This window comes from Manduca sexta, unplaced genomic scaffold (genome assembly GCF_014839805.1).
Source record: "Manduca sexta isolate Smith_Timp_Sample1 unplaced genomic scaffold, JHU_Msex_v1.0 HiC_scaffold_2305, whole genome shotgun sequence".
In the NCBI taxonomy this organism is placed as follows: domain Eukaryota; kingdom Metazoa; phylum Arthropoda; class Insecta; order Lepidoptera; family Sphingidae; genus Manduca; species Manduca sexta.
In genome coordinates this window covers 1-25,088 of record NW_023593256.1, presented here as the reverse complement: position 1 = coordinate 25,088, position 25,088 = coordinate 1, and the positions used below count along the sequence as shown (strand labels likewise).

The 25,088-nt window shown below is 34.1% G+C and overlaps 2 long non-coding RNA genes and 1 pseudogene across 2 annotated transcripts; 2 read left to right on the top strand and 1 right to left on the bottom strand.

Annotated features, from left to right (window-relative positions):
* Nucleotides 1-2,528: 2,528 nt before the first annotated feature.
* Nucleotides 2,529-6,901, top strand: LOC119192059 (annotated as a pseudogene).
* Nucleotides 6,902-6,951: 50 nt separating this feature from the next.
* LOC119192060 lies at nucleotides 6,952-12,744 on the top strand. Its single transcript, XR_005113572.1, has 2 exons — nucleotides 6,952-7,010; nucleotides 7,658-12,744. It is a non-coding gene; the product is annotated as an uncharacterized LOC119192060 (long non-coding RNA).
* Nucleotides 12,745-20,024: 7,280 nt separating this feature from the next.
* LOC119192061 lies at nucleotides 20,025-22,866 on the bottom strand. Its single transcript, XR_005113573.1, has 2 exons — nucleotides 22,611-22,866; nucleotides 20,025-21,999 (listed from the first exon to the last, which is right to left on the bottom strand). It is a non-coding gene; the product is annotated as an uncharacterized LOC119192061 (long non-coding RNA).
* Between the last annotated feature and the right edge of the window lie 2,222 nt (nucleotides 22,867-25,088).

Below are 25,088 nucleotides of genomic sequence, written 5' to 3'. Positions count from 1 at the left end.
ACAATAAACAATAGTCGACCATCAGCTCAAAGAAAGATATATATGCAAATGTTAGGTATATGCGAATTATTTTTCACGTGCTCCCACTGGTACGCGTGCTATTGCCACGCCTGTTTAGGGTATATAAAGAATAGCTTTAGCAAAACCTATTAAAATATAAATTAATTTTGTTACAGCAATGATTGGAAGAACTTCGAACCATACACAAACATACTTTGGCTGCACTACACAGTGGATAAAATGATAACGGCCCTCCGCTACAAGAGGACCAACACGAAAATTCACAAGCATTACATTGAGAAGCTGAAGGGGATCAAGAACAGAATACTTGACTACAAGAGCGCTGCAGAGTTTGTGCTCGTTGACAACGAATACTAATCAAAACATCGAACAAATTATGATAATAAATTTAAAATTGCCAATATTTATTAATTAGTAATTTATTGCCACCCTCACATTCAATTATGATGGATATACTAAATGTTTGCACGTGTGTTAACAGCACGCCACATTATGTACATAATGTTTGTTTTGAAAAAATTATAGACGCTAAAAAGAATTATTTACAATGCTTTAGTACAGTATCGGTTAAAAGGTGCCTTCTTAGATAAGGTAGTGCCTTTGTTCACATTTAATAAATTCATATTATTATGTTCAATATGTGTGTTTTATTTAATTAGTTTTAAGTTTCATTTTATTGATCTGACATCGGGAACCCTTCTCACACAAAAAACGTGTTAAATAAATAACATTAATTTTATTCAATCAGTAACTCAATATACAGTGGAATAGCATAATATCGATCTATATATATAAAACTGAATCCCTATTTCTCTTGGTCAAGCCATCAAGCGTGAACGGCTAGACCGATTTCACTAATATTTTTTTTGTTTGTTATTGTAAGGAGAAGGATCTTACGAAAAAAAAAATATGGAAGTTGAGCGGAACGTTAGAAAATTTAAGAAAAACGATTGACAGAATGCGCGCTGCAAATTCATAGTTAAGACGGGACAACGTCTGTCGGGTCAGCTAGCGTACAATATATTAGAACATAGGTACTTTAGCAGATAGGGTTAATCAAAACCTGGATACTCATTTATATCGATAATTTGTAGCTATGGATATTGTGAAGAGTTAAAAATATTAATTTTAAAAAAGTAATCTCATTTGTTCTATAAATATATAGGTACCTATGTCATGTTTGCGATTATCCCAATATCAACGAATCTATTTAGATTGTTTTAATAAATAATCCCCGTAATTTCAATATGGTTTTATGATAGTAATACGTATATTCATTTATCATGTAAGCACAGCATTTGACGCCCATGTGCAAGTTGGACCCACGACTTAAGAATATTGCATAAACCAGGTGAATGCAGACTACTTTTGGCAATCTGGAAATCTTTGGGAGGCCTATATTTCACAGTGGTCTTCATGGGGCTGATAATGATCGATACTATTGTTATGTACAGAGTTGTGAATAAAATGCGACTGACATCGTCTTTATTAGTAATTTTCCTTCTGTATCCAACAGTTTTCGTAATTATTCTAAAGGCACATGAAATATTTTTGTTTTATAGAAAATGCAATTGATTTGTGTATACTACGTGCTATCAAGAAATCACTTCTGAAAAATAGCACCGACTCGTGTAACACAATAATAAAATTAAATAGTAGAATATATTATGTATAGGTAACACTGTTTATAGGAAAATATTGTCGATAACTCAAATAGAAAAATATCACATCTCTAACTGTATAAAATAGTATTTGTTTCAACAACAGATGCCGTTTTTAACAGTTTGGAGAAACGTATTCATTTTATTTGGTGTGGTTCATGACTCGTGGATATCAACATTGAACATAAAATAACATCGGCGCCATGTAGGTCCCTAATTACACGTCTGTCTACTTGTTCAAGAATAAAAACTGAGTACGCCAATTAAAATATTTGTGTATTCAAATATTTTAATTGCGATGCTTATTAAAAATTACACGCGTACGAAAATATCTTAACAATCCTAATAATGAAGGTTATTACGCACGTTTGTTTGAGATTTGTGTTTCGCACTGGCCTTCGCTGTATAATAATCAACGGCGAGGCCATTAGTAAACCAAAGTCTCCAAGGCAATGTACCTAAGCGCTTGGTTTATTTTATTGTATCCACGTATTAGGTAGTTATTTACGATTAATTATCGTAGTGATAATACAGAGACGACTTTCCCGCACCGCATGTTGTATCATTAAAATTATCTATAAGATTCTTGGGATAACAAAAAAATTACGTTTGAATGCCTCTGCACATTATTTATTGTACTGCAATAAGATTATAATAATACTCTGTGGCAATATATGTAATTATTATAAATAAATTTGCAATTTTTTTTAATTGTTTAGCCGTCTAACGTAATAAATCTCAACTATAGACTTTTTCACATTGGTCTGTAGAGCTTCTGCAGAATGCAAGTATTTTATACTCTATGATGCAGATAACGTTTTTGAACGAAAATCAGTACTGTCAAGTTGTCAATCGCTATCACCTCCAATGTCCGTAGGTCCGTAATAAATATGCCTATAAATTTAAGTAAATTTGCACACAAATAAACTATTCAGTGACATATTAATTTAAATAGTTACCTCTAAACCAGTTCTACAATATTGATATTTTATTTAATAGAAACTAAAGCGTAACATCAAGTCCTGAGTTGTACATTAAAATATTCATACATAATCATATTTTATGGAGATACTCCGTGTGTTCTGTGATAAAGAGAGTGTATTTAGCTAAAATATGGAAGGCAGTAATGATTCCTTGTCGGGTAAGTGGTGTATGGTTAATGTTTCTTGGGAATAGATCATCGTAATATTGTGTTCTAAAATACGTAATTGTGGCGGTATTTAGTGCTCTCTTCAGCCATGGGAGGCTCGCCCGCGGTCCTGCTGACGCCTGGGAGGACGAGAAACATTGCGCAAGATATGGAGGCCCTCCGCTTGTCACGACAAGACAATCCTTATTTACAGGTAATTATATAATGTAATGCAATGTTATGCGTTGTTTAAACGGAAGTTTCATGCTTTAAATATGATATTTCCTGGGGTTATAATTCTTACATAAGTTCAACTATATCACTACAATTACCACTAATAATTATTTCCTTAGTTTATTTTATGTCTATATTTTAAACTACATAACAATAACTAATCTAGAGGTTGATATCACTCTGGTTATTCATCGTAAAAACGCATCCCTAATTGCTTTGTTTGGTTTGTCTGGTTATTTGTTTGTACCCCATTAGTGGGTTGCCCTCAGTATGGCCCCTAATTTCTAAGGCTTGTGTGCACCTTAAGCACTCACTAAAAAGTCTAGTGTGTCTGTAAAAGCCAACGCTCAACAGGATAATGAACACATTGCATGTCCAAAAAAACAATTGGCTCTCCTGATCCAGTCCACTGCCTATATGATAAAAATTACACCCAAACTTTTAATAATAATGAACTTTAGCATGCTTTACTGTCTTAAAATATTCAGCAAATGCATTCTTTAACAATCAGTTTAATTTATAGTACTGTAAGATCTCTTATACCCCAAGATTTACAGTTCTTTGTTATAAGCATAAATTATAATTTCAGCAAGTAATGGCAAGCAGAGAGAGTTTGATAGACAGCCACCATGATGAATGTGAATCAGATGATACAATACTCATGTCACAGGTATGGAACATTATTATACTACTGACTTGGTAAGAGGTAGTAAGGGTCATAACTGTTCCTAAGAAGTATAATAGTCCAGAAACAATGTGAATGCAGTACTGATGATGAAGTTTTTTTGTGATATATAATAAATCCTCACCATTGACAGCTGTTATAGTAAAATTATACAAAATATATTGCAAAGTTCCATGACTGATATTTGATGAAGTTGGTGTACTTTTTTTAAAAAATTGTAGTAGTTTCTTAATACTCAAGATACAGAAGTGAATTTATGACTGTGAAATGTTTATTACTATTAGAGATTTAAATATTTGGAACACAAAATAAAACTGTTATCTATCTTATGTTATGAAAAGTTTTACAGTGACATTTAATGTGTCCATTTGTATTGCATTGTTTTACATAATACTAGCTTATGTTTCCTGCTTTATCCATATGAAAATCTTGTTTGAGAAAAAATATTTCACACTGAAAATAGTTTGTTACTAGAAAAAGTGTATGTTTCTGTTAGTGAAAGATATAAGCCTCAGTTGTGTAGCCCTGAAGTCCCTTTATAAACACACAAACCTGTGTGTACTATTGATATGGATTATGCAATAAAACAGGCTGTGGTTAAGCCTCTTGCATATTCATTAGATAGCTCTCTGACATCATGCCTGGCGCTATAGACTATGCAAATATTACCTGCCTGCATATTCAATTAATTGTATTCCTATGCTTATAAATTGTATAATAGAAAGGAAATTGGAAAAATACTTACCTATTTAATTAATCTGTTTTATTATGTTATTAAGTGTTTAATTATAGCAGCGATTGTTCATGATTGATTAATTAATGCAAGTCACTAAAGAATAAATGAGTTCACATTTCGTAAATAAAATATTTATAGCTTAAATATAATCATGTCTTATATTGCAGGAATTTGGAAGTACAGCATTGGATTTCGTGAGAAGACGACCTGCTCACCTTAAAAAGAGGTTCATGAGCATATGATCAGGTCTCCGCCACCCACAAACTGCTGGCCACACGGTAATAGATTTATTTATTAATCAAATTGCTAAAGATCTTTATATGCATACTTTAAGATGTGCTAACAATTTACTTTTCGGTGTTTGAAATACAGTACATGTTAAGTTAAAAAAAATTATTGTAAGTATTTCAGTTTAGATTTTTGTAACATCTATTATTCCTCATACTGAAAGGGGTTCACATTGAAAATATAATTTTTATATGCAGAAGCTAGTATAAAAAATATGGATATATTTATAAAAAGAAGAAAATACTATTTGAAACTGTACTTTGAACATTTGAAAACTGTGAATAACTGACTGTTTCAAATGATACCAATGAATTCTATAAAAAATACTTTTTCTGGCTCTTTTCTAAATAAAATTGAATTATTATAACAGTTTAATCCATTAACAAATTTAATCAAATATATTAAATTAATTTGTAAATTCTATGAAGACGTGATTATACGTCATGAGTTAAAATTATTAAAAAAAACGATGGTCAATCCGAAGAGAGTCCAGAGTTCATTGAACTGTGGATTTGGTTGTTATCTGATATTTGTAAATAAAGGCATACGTAAATTTGGGTCGCGCCGTGCGAACCACAGATTAATGGCGCTGATTTTTGATAACGAAATTATTTATTATCGTGTATGTAGATTGTCACGATAGGCATCAATCAGAGAGGCGCAATTACAGGGAAACACTTGAGTTGATATATTTTGAACTAGCTTTTGCTCGTGGCTTCGTCCGCGTGAAGTTTTCCGGGATAAAAGTCCCGCTATATATTTTCCCGGGATAGAAAGTAGCCTATAACCTTCCCAGGGTCTTAAAATATCTCCATACCAAATTTGATAAATATTAGTAGATTTTGAGAAAATCGATAACATACAGACAGAAAAGGGGACTTTGTTTTTTATGTACACATTATTATCGTTAAAATACTTGTAAAGCAAATTGTTCGTGGTAATAAATATTTTAAACTAAGAATTAATAGTAAAATGCGAAATATTGTAGTTTTGTCACTGATTTAACATTTTATTGTGATTATAATTTTTATTGCTGTAATAACTTTTCTTTAACATAATAACAGTGAAATAAGTCAAAAAAGTGTTTTTCCCATTTCTATCAGTTATGAAATGTATTTTTTATCAGTCATAACAACCAAATCCCTTGTAAAACACCTCAACATTGACATAACGTGTTTTTGCTTGCTTGCCGCTAACGGACGAAGACACACTGTCGTACCGCACGGCGAGCGCGTTCGACTTCGCCGGCGACAGTCCAGTGTTTACCTCTTACTCGGTCAATCAGGACAAGGTTACTAACGTTACGCTGTTTATGTGCTGTCCTATGTGTCCGTGTGTCACTAATGTAGTTTGTTTGCATGTTTTAAATTCATGAGTCACCGGTGATACATGATATGTTCAGTGATGTACAGTGTGATTAGAATGTTACCATATCGTTATTAAATGTTTATAATCGTTATTAGTGTATCACCGGTGATATAATTAGCATGTGTACGATCGTATGAATCACCAATCAGTGGAGCGCATTTTATTGCTCATGGTCTCTATTAGATGTTATAAGACTTTTCACTTTATTATTAGATCGGTAGTTTCTTTTTTTTTGGGTTTGGTTTCTGTTTAATTTACCCAAATATATACTCTAAATACTAAGTTACAGAGGCTATCTAAAAATGTTTTCCTTTTTTTTTTAATTTACATGATTCATTGTTTCACAAATAGTGTAAATACATTGTAATATTGTTCCTATTAGCTGTATAGGTTGTTTTATGGTATTTAGGGTATTTTATGTTAGCAATTGATTTTTTTTTAAATGACACAGAGTGAATAGATTATTTCAAATAATATACTATTTTTCTGCCGTGTAGGTAATTTTAATACATCCAATGACAGCAAATTTAAAATCTGTATTGGACGAAACATGGTGCAATATTTAATCATTTGTCCTAGTGGCAGCATGTAACACAGAAAAGTCAAATTATAATCGTATAAATTCTCTTTAGTCCCAGTGGTATTTATGAAGGAGTGGTACATACACGTAATTAGACAATGTGAATAAACGTCTTATAAGGTGGTTAGTGTCGTTAGCTGTACAATGGATGCGTACTCCCGTTAGCGAGCCGGTGTGTGTGCAGGTGTCGGAGGCGCGGTCGCCGCGGCGCGCCGGCGCGTCCCGCCCGCGCTCGTCGCGCTCGTCGCGCTCGGCCTCGCCGCGCGCGCACGACCTGGCGCTGTGCGCGCGCCCGCTGTCGCTGCCGGGTACGCTTGCTGGCACTGTTCACATACACATAATAAATAATATCAGCCCTGTATTATACACTTGCCCACTGCTGGGCACGGGCCTCCGACACTACTGAGAGGGATTAGGCCTTAGTCCACCACGCTGGCCTAGTGCGGGTTGGTAGACTTCACACACCTTCGAAATTCCTAAAGAGAACTTCTCAGATGTGCAGGTTTCCTCACGATGTTTTCCTTCACCGTTAAAGGGAACGATAAATTCACAAAGGATACACACATGATTTTTTAGAAAAGTCAGAGGTGTGTGCCCTTGGGAGTTGAACCTGCGGATATTCGTCTCATCAGTCCGTTCCACACCCAACTAGGCTATCGCCGCTTTTTTAAATACACATACACACACTACAATAAAATACATACATATTCTTTGACCACATCAGAATAAAAATGCGTATTTTGAGAACATTTAATTAGTTTATTTTAATGTTTAAAATTAAAAATAAAAGTATTATAAAATAGTATCAAAATTAAATTAAAACTGAGGATATTTCAAACTTCAACCTTTTATAGCAACATTTCAGAATCATACAAACTGATATACTTTCTAAACACTAACATAAATATATTCGACTGGCTTATAAAACCCGCTCACAACTTATATATGGTTTCAGGTGAAAGCCACCTCCGCACAGCACTGAGTAAAAAGTCAACCCAACAGAGCGAGCGGTTTTCCCTCCTGCAACACCCGCGGCCTCTCCGAAGACCTCACTCCCGGAGGGACGAAGACAGCGTGCAACTGGTGCAAGACTGTGATAAGTAATGCACTCTACAGGTTCCGTATTCCTGATATCCAAGAGTTGAAGCAGTGGCAGATGTCGAGGCATGTTCGTTAGATCCCTTCCAAATTTTAGGGTCAAAAGGAGATGGTTATTGTGAAAATTAAGATCGATATTGTGCGGTCGATAATTTTTTTCCATTGAAGGATATTGCGTGTAATTAAGTCGATTTTAAAGGCAGTGAAATTGTTGGATGAAGGGCTAATACCTTGGGAACTATGGTTTTGAGTCCAAAATATATGGTTCAACGCCAATTTTAAAATAAATGATGGGTCGATTAATGTGAAGATTTTGTCGGAAATAAGTATTCTAACGTCGATAAATTTATCGATAGATTATGGTGATTCGCTAGTTTACTACTTTACCATTCATTAAAATTATTGATCCCTAAATTTTACTCTATACAATCTAGGGTTCCGTAGTTTTTGGTTAAAAAAGGGTGGGCTGTCGAGAAAATCAAAGTCTCTGTCGATATACGAATAAGTTGATATATGTCGAATGAACGATAAAGTATTGTTTCGAAGTCCTGCGATGACTTCGCTGATTCGTGCTTGTACCATACCTAAAATTTTCCAATCCTGAATTTGGATTTTCTCAAATATAGATTTGAGAAAATCCAACCGAAATTTGTAATGGATAGCCGTTACAAATTTCGGGATATAAAGTTATCTGTGAAAATCAGTGTTAATATTAGAAATGGTAAAGTCGATAAAAATGTCAGTAATATTACTACCTCAAGGTCAATGGTAATGCTAGATTGTGGCTGTGCCATGAGTAATAAAAATCGGCCGTTTCGATTCCATCAAATCGGGAATTAGAAACGTTTCGTCTGATTGATTTGCAATCGTATGTAGTTCGGTTTAATGATTACTATTAAATGATTCCTACAGAGATATTAGTTTCTTTGGTTGAGAAAAAATTGCACAGGTAGTTCACAGTAGTGTTGGCCGAAATCGGTTAAAATTAGAACGACACTAATCAAAGATTATTTATCGATTTTTTGTAGTTAAATTTACTTCAATATTAGTTCCTCTTACAAAGCTGAGTCTTTAGATATTCGTGTCTTAAAATGCAATTTATTAGAAACGTTAAAATATAAGGCAGACCACAATACATTTTATGGTCGATATCTTAAACGGTTTTAATATCGTGCAAAATCTGGATAGGGATGTGTTTGTGTGCTGTCAAATGTAAGCAGTCATATACGTTTATCATAGGTGTTTGTATTCTTGTCAGTCGAAAATTACAATTCATAAAACAACCCCGATTTTAATAAACAATCTCAATCGCTTTTTGTGAATGATCGCGAAAATTTACTAATAAGAATAGTTTCTTTGACAAATTTATCATTGACTTAAATCGATTGGTTTGTTCTTAGGTTCGACTCGACGATTGAGATTGTTTATTTAAATCGGTTTGTAGGCTCTATGGACAGATGGCGGTCGCTTCCTTATAATAATAGCCAAAGCCTTCCTTCTTCCTATTTGTATTGAATTATCGCTAGCTATTTCAAGAAATTGTTTTACATTGACCGCCTTTGATTTTTTTTAATCCATAGATATGTTATCGAGCTTTGTTTGTCTTAATGCGTCGAGTATACCTCAAATTTCTAAGTATCAAGTATTCATCTCTTACAGTCGTTTTCAACAGACAATCCCAATCTCAACCTTTAATCCGATACCGAGAATGCACCAATCAAACTAACTCATTTGTAAGCGTGTGAAATACATCTTTGCTCTGATTGGTCCATTTTTGAGATAGATCTGGGATGAGATTTTGAGATGGTTTATTGAAAACGACGGTTAGTGGTTCTATCTTAGGAATTTGCATGCATGTTTATCGAAGTTACAACTATTTATATTTATCACAGAGTTAAATAGTTACATCGTCATTCGCTATTGGCTTCGTACGCCCAGAAAAGTTCAAATTACTTAATAAACTATTTTTTTGAAAGATTTCTTCGATAATTGTTAAAATTAGTTTTATTCCGAATTTTAGATGTTGGAATTTGTACTGAAAATTGTGTTGGCATCGAATTTTTTATGCGAATGTTTTGAACGTTCATTGGCGTCAATAAAATATAATCAAATTTTGTCTTTTTGGCTTATGGTTTTAAATGTTTTATTTCGTTGTTAAGAGTTTTATAACCTTATGAAAAGTTTTTATCGACAACTTAATTTTTTTGATTATTTTGTAAATGATTATATTACCAAATAAGGTACTATATCTGTAATTTTAACGTAAGACTAAGAGGTTTTTGAACAACACGCGAATTCCTAAAAATGCTCACCGTAGTGAATAATGCAACATATAACATTTAGCACGAAGTTGACATTTTTATCGATATTAAATAAAGTAACTTTCTCATTAAATCTAGTTAAAACTTCGACAATAAACATTAGTATAGAGGTTTTAATTCAATCAAGTAAAATTAACCAATTTTCTTATCTACTGTCGATTTTTTCATCTTATAATATTGCGACAATAATTAAATGAAACCATGATACAAATTATACAGCATACAATCGATTATAATCTTGCGAATATAATTTATCGATATCGATAAAAATGTCAATTCGTATCGATTTTTGGATTAGATACACTGAACATAGTATTTGATTAGAACGGTATTATATTGTTACAATTAAATAAGCTTTATTAGTAAAATAATATAGTTAATAGTGTTACACGCAAATAGTTCTAAGAACTTGTAAAAAAAATAATGGTTATTGATTTTTAGCGATATTAAGGAAATGTGAGGAATTATACCAAAGGAGTTTTGAGTGGTACATAACATTTTTCGCCATATTTATTTTTTTGCAGGCACGGCCAAGTGACCCCATGCATGCATGGTAAGTGGAGTGGGGTCTAGATAGAGAGTGACTGATGAGAGACTGATTATCCCTCGCCAGTCGCCTCAACTTTGCCGGTCTAATTCAAAATCTTCTGTGTGTACTACAAACATACATAGGAGATTTTAATTTTATAACGATATTAAAACATTTACTTACACAACAAGAATTCGATTTTAAACTTGGAACATTCGATTTACTAAAGACTTCGTCATATCACACGTCATTTTAAGGCTCATATTTAATTAAATTTATTGTATTTATGTTTTCATGAGAATTAAGGTTTGCTTCCTTATAGCTTGTTGTTTTAAGTTCTAAGATGGTTATATATTTTTATAAAAACAAATGAAGTTATTTAATGCTAAAGTACGCCTTCCAGGAAATTGATGCAGTAGCTGAATTTGGTTTTTGGATATTTATACATTGTTACCGTCACTAGTCCCTAATATTATGAAGTGTCCATCTAACTAGTTTTTAATTTTGTGTTTGTTTACGTTTTGTGTTGGATATTGGAAGTATTTACAATCGCATTGTGGCAGTCCTACTCATTCTATTTTGTTGTACGTTACTGTAAAAATTCTTGAGTTTTAGTACTTTATAATTTTTTTTACAGCCTTAATACATTGTGTTGTGTGAATATATTTTTATGAATATGTTGTAAGTGAAAATCGTTACGAATAGCAAATGAAATCCATCTGACAGTATATAGGATATTTTTTTCTCGTATCGATAATTTCAAAGTCGATATTTTGGCGAGAATTAATATTGTATGGTTACCAATCTATTTCAAGTTATTGTTGTCAATGGAAATAATAGCCTGTTTATATCTCGCTAAAGTCCTTATTCTATTATATTAATGACGTTATATCCCGACTGTATTTTCGGTGCTCTTTAATTCATCGAGCTTAGAACCTTATTACTTTAGAATATTTATTGTTCGTTTGTTAAAGTTTCGTGTGTCTAACGAATATTATTGTTCTTATATTTGTAAATTTGATTGTGTTGGAACTAATTAAGAGGACTTTGTAATGTTATAAAAAATATGTTTTTGATATTCAGTTTTTATAAGTCTGTAAAAAATTTGCCAACATGACATTAGTATTTGTCTAATAAATAATTATTGATTTTCAGGACATTTTATTGTTTTGTAATGTATTTTTAATACGTTTAATTGTTATCGCTAATCGTATTAAATCGAAAATATATTTAAGTTATTGTAAAATAAATAATTTTCGCTAGACAAACAGTGTTTACCCTTGTTAATTTGTTTATTGTTTTATATTATTCTAATCCCCAGCAAATACTCGCTTAGTGTAAGATTTCAATTTGTAGGAAATGTACCAAGATTGTAACGTGCCACACGATATATTTCTATAAAGGATAAATATATCGATATCGATAAATAATGAGAGGTCGATAATTTAGATTGATAAATGATTTAAATATCGATATCGATAAAATATAAAGCAATAGTCAAGCGTGAAAACAACTGCAAGCTGTGTCATTCCTTCCAAAATATTTTAATTTATTTTTAAAATATTTTGTAGTGTCTTAGGTTTAGTTAGAGCATATTGAAAATATTTTTTATCGATTTTCGGTGTCGCGTATTTTTATCTCTATTTTACGTTGGAGGTTACAAACACTTGATAGAAATATGAAAATTGAAATAAAGGTTAAGTTATGTGCTATAAATATATGTAAATGTATAGTTTCAAATAGTTTTACTTTTAATTCGATATTAGTATAAGTGCAATCATTTTTACGTTTATGATTCGTGCCATTCATTTACTAATGTCACGGTCAGCATAAAAATATAATTTTATCGAAGACTATTTTAACGATTTAAAGCTTATTGAATTTAAAACGACATAATCGCTACCACATTTAGATTTTTTTAATCATGTAATTACTTTTTATTCTGACCGTAATATACCAACCAAAGAGTAGGCCAATTGTACCGTATTACATGTGTGTAGGGTTAAATGTACGGTGTTATGTTGTGTCGCGGACATTCGCTGGTCGATGTAGCCGCCGTGTCTGTATAGAGTTAATAAAGAACTATTACATTTATGCGAGCTCTTATTTTCAAGCCAAAGGAAACCCTGGTTCATTATAAAAATACAATTCTGAAAATATCAAAGGGACACACCTCGTTATTTGTACACTGTACACTTCGTAATCTCTACTTTACTGGTGCCCTATTAATTTTAAACTTTATTAAGCGCCACTGATGCCTTGGTACTTCTAGTCAACTTTACTTGGGTCGGTCTACTGATTTGCTAGTCTTTCTATACATAACTTAACCTCCTTTGCTTTATTTATGCCTTGAACGTCGAAACACTACACCACTGCTCCAATGTATATTTATCTACACTTCTCTCTAATGATGTTCCAATGATAAGGTTATGAAATAATACAAAGAAACTTTTATTTATAATTTTATTAAATTAATTCTATAACTTTTTTTTTACATATAGTAATTATGTGCCACGTTTCGTGAATGATGCTGCCATATTCACACCAGCAGTCGCGATTGGGTACCTAATGTTTGCCTCTACTGTCAAACAACATGGCTGGCATATCGATTATCGATATTGTATGTCGATGTCGAACACTCGATACACTTTCGCTTTCGTTATTCGAAATTTAAACACCCGCCAGTTTCGACGCGGCTCTCATTGTGTTGCCAGAGCGAAATAGTATTGATAAAATATAAAAATTGGTCAATTAGGAATTGCGTGACGTGACAAAACTATTCGAAATAATTCGAAATACATCATAATGAAATTCGTAAAAATGATTTTATACATACCCAAAGACACATAAACCATCCGTCATCTAACATATGTTTATAAACATTTTACAATGTTAAAAATATATATTTGTAGTATCAAGAAAGAACACATCACTATCAATACTATTTCATCACTCGCACAACTAAGAGGCGCCAAATATTTCGTAATTGCCGCACGTATTTCAAGTAAACAGCGATTCACATACAAAATCGTGTCGAAAAATGAAGATGCTGCGCCAGTAAGAGGTAGCAGATTCATTCGATTCGATTCGAAATTGTTCAATCGATTACAAATATCGACTGGAAAGTCGATAGTGCCATCGAGTGGGTTCGAGTGTGCTCACTATCCGGCGGCGTGCGTCGCAACTCGACGCAACTTGGTCCAAGAATATATTTTTTATGAAATAATTTGTATAAAAATTTTGGCTCCAATATTTACAAATGCACTGATAATTTTTTTTTTAATTTTTTTTACAAACGCCGGACTAACATTTTTACAGCGACTAAGTTGAAAAAAAGGCGTCGAGGCGCGACGCACGCCGGCGGCCGACGACACATTATTGCAATTTCATTTCTAATAACACATTATTTCTTATCTAAGACGCGCGCGCAGTACAGTGCGCGTACATTTCTAAAGTTCCGTCGCATTCCCGTCAGGCCCGCATCGTGCTATGGACAAGCCCCAGTCAGTCGTCGCGACGTCGTGGTTGCAAAGTTATCAACTTCTTCACGCTCAGCGACCCTGAGAGAACGCGTCCGAACTGTATTCTAATACCCTATCGTTACAGTGATACACCTGTCTTATCGTAAAGCGCTCTAAACGCCCCAATAATTCTACTAGTGAAGAGTCGGGAAGATATAGCAAATCAAACTCACTGTAGCAATAGGATACAGAGGAAGAGTAATGAAGAGACAACATCGAAGGCAGAGATGACTGTATCCATTGGCCATTGAACCGAGCCCGCGCGCTACACTATACTAACATATCGTATTCCGACGATAGCTTCCCTGTTTTAGTGTTTACAAATTAACATTTAGAATTAACACTCAATTAGGAGCTTATACAGAATTTGTACTCTTAAAGCGTCCCGTCGCCGCTTGCACCCTTATAACACTCGTTTGCAAATCATATTGAGCTTAATGACAAGTTTCCATTACATAGGTAAGGGTAAACCGTAAAGATAATGAGAAATTATAACGTTGATTCGACAATTAAATTGATGCTTTACAACTAGGCTGTGTGCAATATAATTATCGCATATACAAATAAATTTAATTGCGTGTCAAAATTTGAATTGTTTAAAGGCAGGCGTGCGTGACTGATGTGAAGCGAAACACTGGTACGATTTGATATTGTCGACAGAGCACTACGAGTTCTAAAATAAATAATTTTGTGATACATAAATAATTTCCAAATAACATAATTGCGTGTTGACAGTGGCGTTTGTGGTGAGCGTTGCAAGTGGCTGATGTAAGGCATCGGGCGTGTGTCGCGCACATTCACTCATCTACCGGCAACAACGTTCATCTAAATCAAACAAAAATATCAAAGGCATATCAATTTAAATTCAATAGATATTTCATTAAAACATTTATAAATAAAATAATTTCGTTAAATCTAAAGGAAATATTGAAATCAATAGATCAATGGCAAATATAATCAGAATATTTAATAAAATTAGTCTTATGTTTTTGTTGAGGTGAGTGCGGAGCGACGTCGCGTGCCGAGGCACGGGTGTGAGTGGCGCCCGACGGAAACATGCGGCCTCGCCGCTTTACTCGCATTATTACCTTAAGAGATCATGCTGTCATTTGCTAAAACAAATATCCATGCCAAGTCTGACGGCGAGTTTTTAAAAATTGACCAAAATCCATGTGTGATGATATGGTCTTAACATTTGGCTGTCACCATCGCCTTTAACAAAAAAAAACAACTTGTCAATTTTTAAATAAACGAATCAGAATTGACACGATAAAACTTATAAAACGATAATACGTAGTAACTATTCTTATTATAAACATCCATACCTAAAACAATTTACAATAAGATTTTAATATATTAGAGAAAAAAAATAAAAGAAATAAAGATAACCACCCAAAGGGCCCGGGAGTTGTGAGAATGACTCGAGCGCGCCCACTTGTAACGTTCTCGAAATTAAAATTACCATTTTTAAAATTCTGTGACGTTGAATATTTGTGCAAAAATAATTCTATATTTACTAAACATGGACTTCAATTAAGGTACTAAATTATTTCAATATTTAGTTATTAAGGCGATACCTCAAGGTCCATTTTCATACATTTTGTTTCGCCTTTAATCTGGGTAACTAAACATATGACGAAATTTTAAAGGCAGAAATATCCATGATTATTATTTTTACATTTTTCTTTCAACTGCGAGAACTAATCACTAACTAGACGTGAATTTAAATTCTTTACTTGCCAATACTTGTTTAGTTACCCAGATTAAAGGTGAAACAAAATGTATGAAAATGGACCTTGAGGTATCGCCTTAAGTAAAAAAGAAAACGTTTTTTTATGTCATTTTTTACTTTTGAGATTTGTAAATAAAACTTCATCTTTCGAGTGCGTTAAAAATAAAACGATATAAGAGCCTCTGCATAACACTTTTTTGATGAGGAAACGTACTCTTGGTTCCATAGGTCGTCTACAATGCATTTTGGGCGCGTAAAATGGTGCAAAGGTAAACTGGCTAAGTAAATTCTCATCTAAACGAATCAATTATTGCTAGCAATAATAACTTCATGTAAATGAGGCTAAAGAAGTTAATAATATGGCTATGTCGTATGCGCGTTAAAAAAGTAATATCCAAAGGCCCTATTACATGATCAGTCGCTCAATTCAAATTAACAATTTGTTAAATGATAAAATATTTATAACAATAATATATTCATTCGTCTGTCTGGACGTGGAGCCTTTGCACGTTGTTTCATACAGTATCCCAGACTTAGCGGTTCACAGTTTTTTTTGTTTTTTTTTGGTACATTTATGCCCACATGAAGTTTAATCCAGCTGTGTAAATGTTTCGCCGTTTTTTATTATGTAGAATAGCCGTATTAAAAAAAGTTAATTTTCAAGATTCAGCAATTAAAACAATAACACAACTGAATAAAAATAGGATATAATATTTTTTTGTCGGTAGTTCAGAGTTGGTAAACTATAATATTGCTTTTATACTATAATTTTGAACTTTATTGTAAAATCAGATAATTTTAGTACATTTTCTAACTAAAAAAGAGCAATTAATGTACAGTGTTGCCAATTATCTTTTCGGTAACAACGAATCATTTACACAGGACTCGTGTGACAATGAACTGAGATCAATAAAACTCAATATTAATACTTAACAAATACGATGTTAGTGAGTCTGTTGCGTGCAATCGTATTTCGTTTTTATGACATTAGCCATAGGGTTTAGATTTGCCGCGATTTTTTTGTTATTAAAGCAATATATCGTCGTCTAAGAGTGCTGAACTGCTAACTCCATTTTTACCGAAAATGAGGTTTTGATACCATCAGATAGAGCGAGCAAAACTCTACAAAATCGTAAAACATACCAAGTGCCTCTAATACACGACAATGTCACTTTTTGAGCCTCAATAATATCTGACAACTCCTTGGATGTGAAATTAACTCGCGTAAAACTTGCTAACTCCCTCATTTGGCGCCATTTTGTGGGCAAATGTGCAGCTCAAATTCCCAGGGCATGGCATCATAACTCCCATATGAAGAAAAACTACAATTTTACTTCGTGTGTGATATTATTGAATAATGGTGATTCTTGTTTTTTAATTTTTCTATGTTTATTTTTTCTTTTGAATTGTGTTAATACATAAAAGCTTAAAATTTGGCATCCTCTTGCTTGGCTTGGGAGTTAGCCCGTTTTATTTCTTAGAAATAAGTCTTGTTAAAGGAGTTAGCCATAATTATTTTTTGCAATTCAATACCCTTCTATGCTTTTATAACACTTTTGAACATGTTTTAACTCAAAAAACATGGGTAAAACTTATGTTATTTATATCATGAATTATATATAGTTGGTATTCATGGTTAAGAGAGAAAATTTGCGTGGCCAAGTAATACAGTAAAGGGTAGCCGAGTCATATTGCGATGTAAATATATAAATAGCAAATTTTGGGTATTTTATATCGCTATATCCAGGGATAAATATTGCACATTGATTGATTGTTGGTGAAATCTTTGGGAAAGTATTTCTGTGGCCAGTGATAGTTCTCTTTATTTTAATCAAAATAAAAGACCCCAACTTTTAAAAGTACGATGGCATCCATAAAAAACGAGGGAATCCTTTACGAAGTCAGTCACTCGAAATTTTCTATAATGTTTATACATATTTTGTAACCTAAGCCGACAGATAAAAAAAATAAGGATGAAAATGTAAATAATTATCGTAAAAAGCAACAAGAACGAGTGGCAAATGCCACTGGAAATTTAAGGAGAACTTTGAAAAATATATTAAACGAATTCGGTACTGAAACACAGAGGTTAACAGAATTTTCAGTGGACAAGTTACTTGCTGAACACGGGCACATTATGTTGTGACTGCCACCTTATCAACCGGATATTAATCCAAATTAAAATATGTGGTCTCGACTGAAAGGCTATGTAGCCGCTAAAAACGAGGATATGAATTAGATTACAGTAAAACAATATTCATTGAAAAGTAAATATTACCGGGGCTAAGAATAGAAATAGGTTTGCGATCATGCAATCAAATACGAGAATAAATATCTAAGAATTTAACACGACGTAGACAATTACACTGATAAACTAGTAAATAATATGGCCGATAGTGACAGTGATATTGAACTCTTTGAGAGCATAGATATTTAATTCGCGAGACAGGGGATGGCATATCCCCAAAAGTGTTCAAAAGCGTACTGTAGGATTTGTTCATAACTCTGGACTGAACAGGTATGGTGATTACATCTCGCACTTGTAATTCGCAGACGACATAGTGATAATGACAGAAACACTGGAAGAGCTGCAACAGATGCTGTGTTGAGCCTAGCATCAGCCTCACAGCGAATAAGTCTAACAATGAATCTTGATAAGACAAAAGTTATGATCAAGGACCGTTCTATCGTTGTCAATGGCCACCTTCTCAAAGTTGTTTCCGAATATTCTTACCATGGGCAGATTCTGCAATTAGGAACAAACAGTTTTGAGAAGGAGGTTAAAGGAGATTCCAGCTGGGCTGGACCGCATTTGGTAAACTACGTCGGGTTTTCTCGTAGTTTGTACCGCAATGTCTGAAAATTAAGGTTTTCACCCAATGCGTCCTACCTGTCATAACCTACGGTGCCGAAACGTGAATGCTCAAAGTGGCTGGTCCACCAGTCCAAGGTCGCTCAGCGAGCTATGGAACGTGCTATACTTAGAGTTTCTCTGAAGGATAAACTTCATAACGAAGTCATCCGTCAGAGAACCAATTTCACCGACATAGCAGACAGGATTAGCAAACTAAAGTAGCAGTGGACAGGGCATACTGTCGAAGAACCGATAACTGATGGGGTAAACGAGTTCTTGAGTGGAGACCACGACTCGGCAAACGTATTTGTAGGACGCCTTCAAGCAAGGTGGAGTGACGATCTACAAAAGGTCGCTGATAAGAACTGGATGCGACATGCCGAAGACAGAGTAAAATAGCGCATATTTGGGGAGGCCTGTGTATATCAGTGGACAAATATATAGGCTGATGATGATGAGAATTTTGAGAATTTAGATGATTACAAGTTTTTATTTAAATGTTATTTTAGCAATTATATGTATAATGAATAGTGTTTAATATGTATACTACATGACGAGTTACTTACCAAATTATGTTATTGTGTTAAAATATTTTCTTTTTTTAATTTTCCCTAATCAAAAAGACAACACCTAAATATTTTAACAGCACGTAATAAATACGGGATTCTTACCCCCTTATTCATAGACGTTTTTATCGAACGATCGAGTAAGGCTGTGATAACAAAGTCTGTTTCTCAGTGCTGACGGCATGGCAGTCTTCGCAGTGCGTAGACGAAGGGTCGTTGTGATTGGCTAATATTGAAATACAACAATAATAACCAATCACAACGGCCCTATCTATTCTCAGTGCCGTTGGGCACTGAAAACAGGCTTATTATCACAGCTTTACTCCGTCCTTAGATAAAAAACGTTTATGAATAAGGGGGTTAGTGTTTTGTGTATCCAAATGTCGATGAGCAATATTTTTATCGTCGGATACTGATAACGACTTGCAGGTGATAAAGCAGATGTTCCCATCCAATTTTTGACTTTTATGAAAGTTTTATTTCACTATTAATGATAATTATGGAATAGGTACTAATAGTAATATCCATGTGTTTAATATATTTTTTATAAACGCATTCTACTTAAAATTTAAGATTATTTATTTAATGTGATAAAATGCTAACTCCAATTTAATAGCAATATAAAACTAATTTTCTAAAACGAAAAATGGCTAACTCCATTTTTCTGTAATAATACTAAATCGTTTGATAGTTAATAGTTGTTTTGTGCATATATATAAAACTCAAAGAAATATCTACCAACGGGATCTTCATTCTTTAGATGTTGTAATAAATAAAAAAATAATTCAGTTTTTTTTATCCTGTTACTAATTGTCTATTATGGAGTTAGCAGCTCAGCACTCTTAGCCGACGATATGGACGTAACTAAAAACTTTAAAACGAAGATAATTTAGAATGTAATTGGCAATATTGGGATTGTAAACATCTGCCACGTTCGTCAAAGATTCAATTTTAATTAATTTATTATTAGAAAGAATTGCAACCTTTAAAACTAACTTAAGGCTGATAGGTAATGTGCCAAATGATGTGCATTAACAAGAACATTATAAGTGTTAGGGAAACTAGCTTGGTGTTCGAAATGAAGCACTCATAAATCTAATATATTATATTCTTTACTGTAGTAGTTTACATCGGTCTGGTAAAACTAAATAAATCTTCGCTAACTTTATTTCTGATAGGCCTCAATGACACCCGAATGTTCGTGTTACCAGATTAAAATAAAAACTACTTTTGGTAAAAATATATTATATTTCAACATAGTATACAATATTGTCCATAGTTACGCCCATATAGTTAAAGTTACATCTCATAGCCACAACGTAATCGTTAGTGTACCTGTTTAACGATGGAAATAAATTGTTAGACAATTACTTAAATTAAAACATAATAATTTTTGGTGGGTCTTCTCGTATTACGTGGACAGCCGCGGATTCAGTTCGGGTTCACGGGGGGACGCAACCTCCCATTCAATTTGTATAGTGAAATAACCTCAAAGTGTTAACCTGAAGCCGCGTCTGCGAGTTTTACCCAAATTGTCTCGAACCGTCAATCAAACATCCACAGATCTAAAACTATTTGATTTTTAATAATATACAAGAAAAAAATAATTATATACAAAATATAAAGTATCTATACAACATTTGCGTAGAGCATTTCTTTTTATTAATATTATTTCTCATTTCGTGGAAATCGATAACAATAAGTACCTAGAGAGGTTGTTTCCAAAAAAATTTTCTCCTAAAAACGTTTTAAAAATTTACATTCGATCATGTCCAATATGAATTATTTTTAATAAATAAATAATGAAAAAATAAAAGTGCTCGTTTTAGGTCGTAAAGGAAATATTGGGTTATGGTATGCTGGCAATAATATGAGAGCTTCGTGAAAATGTTGCTCGCTGATCACTAGCATACTTTGGGCCCTTGCGTCATGCGCAGAATTCAAAACTGTTATCGACATAAGCAAAATACAGAATGAAAGGACCAATATTTTATTAAATTTAATAAAAAATTTAATGGAATTTGAATTTTGATGTAGCAACTATAGACCTTAGTATTGCCAATTAAAAATGTCACGTTGCCAAATCAAAACTAATTTAATATTTCCTAAAACTTGCTCATTTCAAATACCGGTAACAATTTCGAAATCCACAAAATTTAATTTTTAAATACATGATTTAAAATAATAAAATATAATGATTTTTCACATACATAATAGTGTTCATAACACGACAATGGAATAAGTGACGTCATGAAAAATAAAATTACAAAAATAAAACAAATGGTGTAAGGCGCAATCCCCGGAGCCAGGCTCCGGGACACAAACACAAAAGAAATCTGAAACGAAATATACTTTGAATGTAAATTTTTGGCAATTTTGTACTTGGTGATGGTCAGATGTGTAATGAGTGTGTTGCGTTGTGTGACGTGTGGTAATGTTGCGGCGCGGGCGCAGGTGTCGCCGTCGAGTCACTCTGTCGCGTGGAACCGTCGCTGGCGGTAACCGTTCAGTCACAGAAACAACATTCGCCTTAGTACATATCAACAAAATGTTCTACAGTTAACGTTACGCATGTATAACGTCGGGCGGACAGTGCCGGCTCCGCGAGCACCCCGCGAACATCGCGCGAACATACCGCGAACACCCCACGAACATCCCGCGCCGCGCACCTCCCACCTGCAAACGTAACAGTAACATGTTACCGATTGGACTAACAATTACTGCACACTGCATACTGCATCAGCAGTTAACAATAAACAAAAATTACCGCTGTATTCATTTCTGAAACAGTTTCGTTTGCGGTCGGCGTTTGCAAATTCAATTAGCAGTTGCGGTCGTTTGAGGTAGTTTCATTTCTTATTGTGGTTTGGCCGAAAATCCTTCAAGACTTGGGCCACATTACCGATGGGTAACACAGTTTTAACATATTAAAACTAGAACTGTTTAGTTGTATTTTTGAAATTATTTATAAAATACATACTTTATAATAGACAACTCATCGCCATACATTTTGTATACAATTTAAGAATACGTCTCAAAATTCAGTAGGAGATAAAAAAAAATTATTGTGGCAATATTTGTTGTTGGCAGGAACCACCATACAAAATATGTAAGCTCGCGTTTCGGGATTAAGTAGGCTAAGTTAACTGGTTTAAAACAGGCTAACCTAGTTGTATATGTGAACCCAACTCCGCTTAGCAACAGTGACAGTCACTTTACCATGCACATATAAACAAAATAACATAATATTTAGTTAAAGGATCCCAGACACTTTTAGCAATACTCACCTAGACTCTCGTGGAGCGCGCGGCGCGCCTGGTGCGAGTGTGCGCGCTGGAGACGTGCGATGCGTGCGACACGTGCGACGCGTGCGCGTGCGTCACGTGCGTGTGGTACGGGGAGCGCGCGCGCAGTCGCCGCGCCGGCACGCCGACGCCGCTGTCGCCGCTGTGGCCCGACACCAGCGACTCGCTGTCGCTCTGGTTCGACGTGTAGCCGATCACGTCCACCTCGTCTGGAATGTGCAGATAGTGGGAATTAGAAAACATTCTTAGATTATACCGTCAAAATATTCTAAATAAAAAAATATTATTCAAAATAAAATTCTAAATATTTAGTCATAGTAAATATGTATGTAGAGTTGCCAATATTTAATTGAAATAACATGTTGTTTATTGTTTTTGTCATTTCACTTGTTAAGTAGAGATCAAACACTAGCATAAACTAAGTCAATACAATAACTTATATAAAGAAATGTACATATATTAAAGAAGAAGTCTTATTCTTGTTCCAAGTCAACTATATACAATTAAATTTACGCCTTCAAGTGAAGACGTTACGTACAAACAAACTGAGGATATTAAGTAAAAGGCGAAGGCAGCTCGGCGGTAATTTGGCCGCGAACTACTACCGCGCTCTCAATTGATTTACGTCTAGTTTTCCAATGTTTCGCGTAGATTTTCCTAGTTAACACTTTACTCATGCTATTTCGACGGTCGTATAATTGAGAAAAGTTATTTATTTCACCAGATAATTCTATCAAATTTTATCCGTCTTAAATCATTAAAAATAAAACAATCCTACAATCATAGAAAATCGATCTAATGTCATATCCGAGTGACATCATTAATATTACATCAAGCATCATGGCGGATTGTAATGGCGGCGGTTGGTTTCGCGCCAATTTTTTGTAATACATGTTCAATGGCCAATCGGAAAGCAGCGACACCGCCCCCCTTCTGCCCCACCCGGCGTCAAGGGCAAACTTTTTTAAACATTGGGATTCTAACGTAATCCGGCGAGTAGTAATATAAACTTTCTACTATGCTATATTGCATTGCCTGGAATACAACTAGGAATAGGTTATAGGCATGTAATGGACCTAAACTAACTTGTCGCCATAGTACTTAAAATCCACAGGGCTGATAACTCGAGGAGGTAATAAATGCGATGCCGATCCTATTTTTTTACCAACTGGACATCGGATTCCAAATTGATTCAACGTGTTTAGTATTTTGTTACAGATATTTAACACCCTTGACAGGATACTTCGTTAAGAATAAAAAAGGATTATCTTAATACCAGACACCTAAAGCATATTTACCTCCTACCAATAAATATACAATTTAGTAAATATTACGCGAGAACAAAGCCTAGCACAAAATAACGAGACCTGATATCCAATTATTCGCATTTATATAATTAAACAAATCCTCTAGCTATTATACAGAATAATTCATTAGAGAAACGGGTTCAAATCAATAATGTATTAATTAAAACACGAGCTTGGACGGTCGGACGGACGGCAGCGCTAATGGCGCCCACCGTGGTGCACTCAATTGACGTTGAAATAAAACCGAGCCACTATATTACGTGATTATTTCCAGTTCCGACGCGTCGGTGCTGTGTGGGATGCAGTTAGGTTGTGATCTGGATACGAACTGAAGCGGAAGCAGTCGCGATTTATATTCTATTAATATGTTATATTTTATGGTGTGTTTACTTATTTTTTTATTGAATTTTTAAACTTCATAATTTCTACCTCAGGTTGGCCTTAGTATCTTAGTACAGTATTTAGACTACGTTGTGTTGCAAAATGCTGTCTTCGATTGATGGTTTCCTTTAAGTACAAGCCACTAGCGCTGAAATTGTCAAATGTACTCTCTATTTTAATTTTATCCGTAGAAGCATTTTATATTTGTCAATGTTTTATATTTATTCTTCCCATCAAGTTGAAACCCATGTTCAAGTCTAAGTTTCTGCATTGGCACGAAAAATAAACCATTTATCTCTTAACATATTCTTTTTTTGAGGGGAACGACTCTTTATCGCTTTCACCACTTTATGTGGAACGGTTATGTTTCTTACGGCCTAATGTCCACACTTAGGAGGAGAGTAAACGAAATTCTCATTTAATACACGTGTAAATAATTACCAAATCGCTTCTGTTCCCGCTATACCTCCGCTTGTACTCTCACCTTACAGCCAGCAACACTACCTTTGATCACGTAGATAACGAATACAATTTCGGGTTCGCTTTACATCACGGGTCGCTCGGACCGGGCCTTTATTGCGAATGCTTTAAGGGTTTGTACGCGAAATAAACATAGCAATTTCTGCAGTATTATAGTTTAATAAATTGCGTTATGCACTGAAATACATTATGTTTTCGAAATGTTGCCATGTTTATGAATACGCTTAATGAGAAAAGGAAGTATTTAATGGAATTGACAGTTCCCAACAAATGCATTATTTGTGAAGGATCC